Source organism: Microtus ochrogaster, chromosome 17 (assembly GCF_000317375.1).
Source record: "Microtus ochrogaster isolate Prairie Vole_2 chromosome 17, MicOch1.0, whole genome shotgun sequence".
In the NCBI taxonomy this organism is placed as follows: domain Eukaryota; kingdom Metazoa; phylum Chordata; class Mammalia; order Rodentia; family Cricetidae; genus Microtus; species Microtus ochrogaster.
In genome coordinates, this window is record NC_022019.1 from 25,482,330 (window position 1) to 25,491,105 (window position 8,776).

The 8,776-nt window shown below is 35.1% G+C and overlaps 1 pseudogene; it reads right to left on the minus strand.

The window, feature by feature from the left end:
* Window positions 1-2,108: 2,108 nt before the first annotated feature.
* LOC113457061 lies at window positions 2,109-2,207 on the minus strand (annotated as a pseudogene).
* Window positions 2,208-8,776: the final 6,569 nt, after the last annotated feature.

An 8,776-nucleotide genomic window follows, 5' to 3' on the forward strand; every position in this document is an offset into this window, starting at 1 on the left:
ATTACTAATACAAGTCAGTGTTTACCATTTACTTTTAAAGAAATTGTGCTACTTTAGTTAAGATTTTAACATTATCGAAAAGGTGGTTTTATCAAAAATAGAAAAATGTTCAATTCACCCTTCACACAAATTAAATTACTATTCTGGTTTCAGGTGAACTGAAATAATTATTGATATCCCACTTTAGTCTACATCTTACTCTTATTCTTGAAAATTAAATGCAGAAATGAAAGTCTCACTCTCAAGAATTTTTTTTCCCCCTGAAAATAAATGGCATGAATTACTTCTCCTTTCTGAATTCTCTTCCCAAAGTGTTGCTAACGGCTTCTTTGTAAAATGCTTCGCATTAGTAAGCACCATCCAAAAGAAAAGTCCATTTAGACTTGACATTAATTTTACACTCAGTGCATAATACTTGACCTTGTCATTAGATCAACGCTAAATGCTATGAACCAAAAGTATTTTTTCTTGTGAATTGCTATTTTAGTTTGCCATTTGTGTCTAAGGTCCAGTTGCCCTTTGGTGTCACTTTTATCCCCTTTAGTACTGCTTACATCTTACTAACACTATACCTTATATTTATGCTGATAGAGATTCTAGAAAAAAATGCACTTGAGTTTCTTCTTTACCATGTTTCTTCATGAAGTGAAAAATCTTCGGTAACCAAAATACCCAGTTTGCACAGGCTGCTAGGGAAGTGTCCTGGCAAGCTGGGAAGCAGAGGAACATGTGGTAGCTTTTTGTTTCGTGAGCTCTGGATGTGAGCGCTGCTCACCTTTTGTCTGTTTCAGATCAGAACTGCGTGATGAGCTAACATTGCCTCCTTTTTTTTTTCCTGAAAATATACTCTCAATCAACATTTATATTTGCCATAATTGTGATACTTTTTTTTGAAAGGAGTCATAAGTTCTCACCAAGGAAACTTTTCTTTGAAGCAGAAGGCCACTACAGAAAACCACAACCAATCAACCAATCACTGAGCCCAGTCCCAGTGGATACATCTACAACACACTTGCTCACCTATGGTCCAGAAGGCAGGACAGAAAGATAACAAAAGGCAGAGGGTTATGGAGTTTTCCGTGAGATTCTATCTCCTAATAACGTCAGAAGCTACACCCTGGACGTATCACAAATGCGACTGCCTAAAAATGAGCTGAAAAAAATGGTATTAATAGATGATAGGAGCAGGAGAAATAGTCCTCAGGGAAGAGCACAACTGGTTATCCGTACCAAATGTCAGCCCTTGAAAGACACATACTGAAAAAATATACAGTTTGAGCAGGTTATATTTAGGGATATAAGAGAGAGAGAGAGAGAGAGAGAGAGAGAGAGAGAGAGAGAGAGAGAGAGAGGGGAACATGACAATTTAATGCCATGAATTTGAAAAACATGAAGAGACAGGGTTATACGGGAATATTTCACGTGAGAAGAGAAGGGAGAAATGCTGAAAGCATTTTATAATCTCAAAAGTAGCAAACCTTAAAAAGGAAATTTAGAAGTTGTTGACCTCTTATTATAAGTGCTTAGAAAAATTAACTTGATTGTTATAAATTACAGATAAATCATTTGAAGAGTAATACATAAAAAATAAGAACATGAAATTGAAATGATTATGCATACCATCACTTTCTAAATAGTAATTCAATCACATTTTCATCATCTTAGAAAGCTATATTTAAATATGTTAAAAGTCAAACTTTCAAAGAACAGAAAACAATATTGTTATTAGCACTTCAGTGTTCTTGTTTCTCTTTTAATGCAGTAACTCTCAGTTTCTTTACTCTGATTTACTGACATACTCTTATGGGACTGTTAGAATGTTTGTTATTGTGTCATTAAAACTGAAGATGAAGCATTTGAAAGTGTTTTTGTAGTATTTAATATATTCATTCAGTCACTTCATTAAATATCCATTTAGTCACTTCCATTTAAGAGTCCCTCTACTTTCATAAATTGTATAACATCATAATCATTTATTCTCTATTGTTTTCTCAATGCTTTACTTTTTACTTTTATTGCAATCATTTTTTTCCTCACATGATACATACTGATTATCACTGCAATTCCCTCTGCTCCTCCCAGTTTTTCCCGACATTCCCTCTCATCTGGAAAATATGGACTGCTTTACAAACATATATGTCATTCTTGTACAGGGCTATGCTAATCTCAGTATTATTTCAATTTTAGTAAAAGTGCTGACAAAGCAAGGATGAATATTATGTTTTTATTTTGTTTTTTTTTTTAGTACAATAATGTCTCGAAAATCCAAAAAAAAAATAATTCTACTCTTTTCTGTAGGAGCTATCCACACATTTTCTATTAAAATAAGCACCATTGTCACCTCTCTTAAAGTCAAATGTCCAAAGCCTTAAATATTTTCTTCCCTTCATTGTGCTTATTCCAGATTATTTATATTTTAATGTTTGAACTTAAAACTATTTTTATGTGATAATTTTCTACTATTAATAGTGGTTTATATTAACATTCTCTCACTTTTTAAAACTCTGATGCTTTGAAATTCTTTGCTTTTGAATTATCTTTTCTGGGATTTTTTGTAGAAATGTTTTATGTCTTGAAATTCATTTGGTTATTCTTTTAAGGGTTTTGTTAGCAACTTTATGTTACTTCATTTCTCAAACTACTTTTACTGTATAGACTCACACTTTTCAGTATGAGGCTGTTTGACAACTAACTTTGGGGAAACAGATCACACACACACACACACACACACACACACAGATCAGAGTATTTACATATTTCAATCCCTCAAACAATTTACTAATTTGAGTTCCTGAAGTTGTTAAAGCTATTAGATTTAACTACAGAAGCCCTTAAATTTCTTTTTAGACACAAACCAAAGGCTTTGAAATTCTTGATAACTTTCATTCACATTTGAAATATACAGAGTATCACAGTAAAAGCCAATCTAGTTTGTATCAAGACAAAATTATTCATCAAACTCCTAGAAAGATGTGTAATATAAAATCCTTCATATTAAAGATTCAAAATTAAGGCTTCACCATTCTTGAAAATCTGCAATAATTTTTGTGATTTTCTTCAATTAGTTTTTCACATAGCAATGCTTAAGTCTCAAATGAAGCATGATATAATGGTCAAAGAAAGATTCTCAGATGCATAGATGAAGGCAAATTAATGAAGAGAATTTTACATACTCAAAAAGCTTGTTAATAACCATGTTAACAAATATCATCTTCTAATATTATTTTCTAAAACTGATTGACATTCCTATTCAGAAGTATTGTTAAATTTATGATGCATTCCCTTACTACTAAAGTATCACTAAATAGTTTGTGAATTTGAAAATTATTTGGTTGCACTTTTTCAACCACCGCATGCATGTCTTTAGCCTTACCAGTCATCATTTGCTAAAGGTGCAGATGAGTACAGTCATTCTTATCCATCTAGAAGCTTCAGTTAACCTGGGCATAGTAATTTCTGTCCTTGAGATTTTTAAAAATTGTTTTTCCTTATGAAGTCCCAGAAATCCTTTAGATATCAAATATTCTTGTTCTTATTATGCTTCTGTGTGCTCTAAATTCATATTGCTCATTGGCAGTTTGGATCAATTCACAGTCAAGAATAAGACTCTCTGGGGTATCATTTTCTGTTATCTTCTCTTTACTTCTCTAACATATTCCTGCGGTTATTTTCATATTTCATTGCTTTGTCAATTTTCAAGATAAAATATTTTATATTTAGTTTTTGAAATATTCTTTTGGAGATAGAAAGGTCAGCTTGGTCTTTTGAAGGCAAGACTAGCAATTTGTGTTTTTTTTTTTTGTTGTTGTTGTTTGTTTTTTTTTTGAGAAAAGGAAAAAAAAGTTTCCCCCTCCTCCCAGCCTCCCATTTCCCTCCCCCTCCTCCCACCCTTTTCCCCCTCCCTTCAATCCTCTTCCCCTCCCTCTCCAGTCCAAAGAGCAGTCAGGGTTCCCTGCCCTGTGGAAAGTCTAAGGTCCTCTCCCCTCCGTCCATGTCTTGGAAGGTGAACATCCAAACTGGCTAGGCTCCCACAAAGCCAGAACATGAAGTAGGATCAAAACCCCGAGCTATTGTCCTTGGCTTCTCATCAGCCCTCATTGTTCGCCATGTTCAGAGAGTCCGGTTTTATCCCATGCTTTTTCAGTCATAGGGAACCTGAAATGACCCTATCCTATAGCAATACTGACGAATATCTTGCATATCACCATAGAACCTTCATCTGGTGATGGATGGAGATAGAGACAGAGACCCACACTGGAGCACTGGACTGAGCTCCCGAGGTCCCAATGAAGACTAGCAATTTGAAAAGTGGTAGTAATTACTTAAATTCTGGCTTCTGATACAGAGCAAAAGTATGTCACATGTGTATCTCTAGAAACAGAAGAGAAGCTGAAAGCACTGAAACTACGGCGATGACATAGTGCAAAATGAAAGAAGAGCACAAAACCACGTTGTAGGAAACGAGACGTTTTTCTTTCTTGAGTTTTAAGGTTTTCACTTCAATGAGATTCATTCTCTTCCGTGTTACTGAACTGGCATCGGATCATCTAATTCAGAGACTGAAATGGAAAGTCAATACACCTTCAAACTGATGTTTTTTTAAATATTTAATATGCTCAGTAGAGCACCCATGTTTGGTTTTAGAACACCAACTCTCCCGCCCTACTCTACTGAGAGCAGACTCGAACCCCCTGTAAGCTGGCCTCAACCTGTGCATGGAGCCAGAAGTTCATTTGGATATAGAACTGCTTTTCCTGCTGTAGACTGACCGTGGTTCTTTATATTATCTCCTTACTCCCCTCAGAGCGGCTTCCATTCTCCGCACACTAACTCCAGTGTCTGTGTCTCACCTCACGCACACTGTGCGGAAATTCACACGAGATATGGACTTTCTGGGTGTCTGCTGTTATCTTGTTAGCCCTGTGCTCCTGTGGCTACTGGCCAATCAGCGTTTTATTAAAATACAACTGATAGGGTACAAACCAGTGTTCCACAGCAAGTAGCAACCCTTCACAATGTCAGAGATTTTATTTAAGTTTGGAAAAGTCATTATTTTATTCTTTTGTTTTATAAATTTAAATTTATTTTAAATACCAGTTTTTAAGGAAAATGAAAGCTACCCAATATGGTGGCAAACAGTAATAAAGTCATGTTGAAAGTGTTGAAGAAAGAGGATCATTAGCTTGGGCTAAACCTGGGAGTAAGAAGACAGCTGAGCCAGCAAAGTGATTGCTGACCATGGTGGCTCACTCTGGTACCCTACTCTGGGAATGTGAACTCCCTAACTAGCCAGACTCATAAAAACCCTGTCTCAAAAATTAAGAAAAGAAAAAAAGCAGAGTGAATAGCACCTAAGGCATCTAAGAGTGTGAACTAATCTCCAGGCACATATACATGAAATTAAAGCACATATATATGGGTACACACAGGCACACTCAGTGATACAATCATGTCAACAAAACTATATACAAATATTAGTTTCTTTATAATTACTAAAATCTTGTACAATTTGTTTCATAGTATTAGTTTTCATAATATAGATATTAACTTTTAACTAAAGTATTTTATTAAAGATAAACTTGCAGATAACTATATAATTTTTATTTTAACTTTTGATTAGAATGACAGAACCCTAGCTTTAACATTTTACCATGTGGAACATTTTCAAATTTAGGAAGTCAGAGTGTATTAGACATGACGAACTATATATTTAACATACCTGGCAATGAAAAAGCAAAAACTTTATTAATTATTTGTTATGATGGTATATGGTCAATAAAGAACTTAACAATAAGCTGAGGGCATGCTGATTGTAATTTTCAACGTATATTTCTTGAATTCCAATAAAAGTTATATTTCACAGTAATGAATGACACCATATTTCTGCATCAAATGCTCCAATTGTGTGATAGACATAGAATTATAAAATGACATGCTCATATATACAGCAAAGACGGTTAAGTCATGTGACACATTTGGCCATGTGCTCTCTCTGAAAATAAATTATATCAATTATTTGAGATTTTCTAGAATGAAGTTTGGCCATTAGAATTGAACACATCAATTTTGTAATATTGATGGAAGAACAGCAACTCAACACTCAGAAGGCATGTGGGAAGGATAGGAATGGATACAATAAAGAAGCCTGAGAGAGAGAGAGAAAGAGACACAGAAACATACAATATTTAGGCTTCTATATGTTTTGAACACACCATTTATAACCTTTTTAGGTAGGAAATATTTGGAGTGTCTTTTCTAACCTGTAAGCAACTTAAATTTTATTGACTTATGATTCTTACTACACTTTAATTGCTGATTTCCTCAAAACTGTAAATTATTCTATCAGAAACATCAGAGAACTTTTCTAGCTTCTGTAATTCATAGAAATACCACCAATTTTCATCTCTGGATGTAAGCGCTGCTTTGTTGATATGGTTTGTGTTAAAATTCCTGCATTCAGCCCAGCAGTTGAACTGTAACAACTGTGACCGCACTGTTTGTTATCTAGAGAAGTGATGTTGGTCATACTCTCACCATGCTCATTTTAGTGACCTAGGTTCCCAGTTGATGCAGAGTTAACACAAAGCAGATACATGTATTTCAGCTGTAAAGTCTAGAGCCCTGAAAATCCTAAGTCTTTTCCTGCTCCCTGAAATCCATGTTCTGCTATTTCGACTTACTATGTTCCTAGCAGAACTTCCTTTATTTATGATTCCCTATTGTTATGATTTAATTCAGAAGATACTAGCGTACTCCCCTCCAGGATTGGAACCTCATTATCTGCAGTTAATTTTTAACAATCAATAACATGAAGACAACTGAGCATTGCTCTGCTCTTTGTTCATATAGAGGCCATCAATTCCTTAGAATGAACATATGCATCTTCAGCAGGACTGTATCATGTAGACACAGCATGCACAGTGATTTGTTCCCTCTTAACTGTACATACCATCTCAAGTCTCCCCCATAACTTCAAAGGCAAGTGTGCCACGCCCTTCCTAATCAGCCAGGCAGCTCTCTTAGCATCTAATTTTCTCTTCCAGCCATACTCTCTCTGTAGTTATTTCAGTCTAAAATTTGTTATTACAAAATCTAACTTGCCTTAATTTTATGCCTTTTGAATTTTTTGTGACCCATTTGGACCTCAGTTCTGACAGACATCTGCCGCTGGATTGTGATTGGGCCCTCATAGACCTGTCTGGGTAGTGCTCCCTGATATACCGTTATCACATTTGCTGTTACTCTAAGAGGTATCCCATGACGACATACTCATTTGTTCAATCTAAAGGTCAATCTTTGCCACCTGCAATTGAGCACCAATCAATGCAATGCAAACTCGGTTTCAATATTCAATTATCTTCTGTGGAGTAACATAAGCAAGCCTAAAAACTCCTTATTTTCATTTAAGTTTTGTGAAATTACGTAATGATCTACTAAATTGAAATTGATGTAGGAAATAAACATTTTTGGTGACGTTATATAATTTTATCTTCTTTTATACTGCTATTGCTTTAAGACTCATCTTGTCAAAAGTACTTAGAAAAGCAAAGCGCTAATATTTCAAGATTATGAATAATGAAAACTACTTTTACACACAATTAGCAATTACGTTTTCAGCATTTTTGCCTGTCACTTTGAAAAGAATGTAGATCTTTGATCACAGGGATTCTAAGCCGTAAGGAATAAATTTGAGGCACAGCTCCACAAAACACTACAGATTCAGTGCAATGTCCTGGAAATATATATAGTGATTGCTAAAGAGATAGTGGAAGGGGAAGAAGACAAATAGAAAATTGAATTAATGACATCGTCTCCTCTCCTATCACCTATTTCTAATCTATTGCTTGGAAGACAAATGAAAAGTAATGTAGTCTACAGCTGCTGAGGGAGCCATTAAGTGAGGAAGAAAGGCACTGCCTAATGGAATAAGTAGGTTGCAAAGAGCTTGTCAGGGGAGGATGCAGATGAAGCAATTTAAAAAGCATTTTAATTATAAAATAAAGTTATGACACATGCATATGAGAAAATTCAAAACTGAGTGTTAAAAACCTAAATTCAGATACAGTTTGCTCTTAGGAGCAGACTTTTAAGTAATGAGTGGTGAGCCATCCAAATATCACAGAATAGAATGTTAACTTAATAACATTATCCGAGAAACACAAAATGGACATATTTTATTAGGTGCACATATTAATATTTTCTCTGAAATAGCCACCAGAATCTCCATGTTAGTATTATATATTTATTTCCTTTTCATTGTTTTGTTTTACACTGGGTTTTATATTGTTAACAGAAATTCTTTTTCTTTAACAGACTCTATGCTTTGAGAAAGTCATAAAGACTTCCAGTTTTAAAATAACAATTTTCATAAAATTAATAATAACTACCATATTTGAAGTATTTTTTAAAATAACTAAAGTTTTCCTTAAAGACAGATAATTAACTGGGCTGTGGTGGCACATGCCTTTAATCTCAGTAGTCAGGAGGCAGAGGCAGGTGGATGTCTGTGAGTTCGAGGCCAGCCTGGTCTACAAGAGCTGGTTCCAGGACAATCCCCAAAGCTACAGGGAAAACCTGTCTCGAACCCCCCACCAAAAAAAAGAGAGTAATAATTTTGAAATTATGTTGATGGAGGAAGGCCATTGGTTAATTAAATAAAGAAGCTGCTTGCCCTGATAGGTTAGAACGTAGGGGGAGGAGTGAACGGAGCAGAATGCTGGGCGGAAGAGGAAGTGAGGTCAGACTCCACAGCTCTCCTCTCAGAGAGACACGAGAT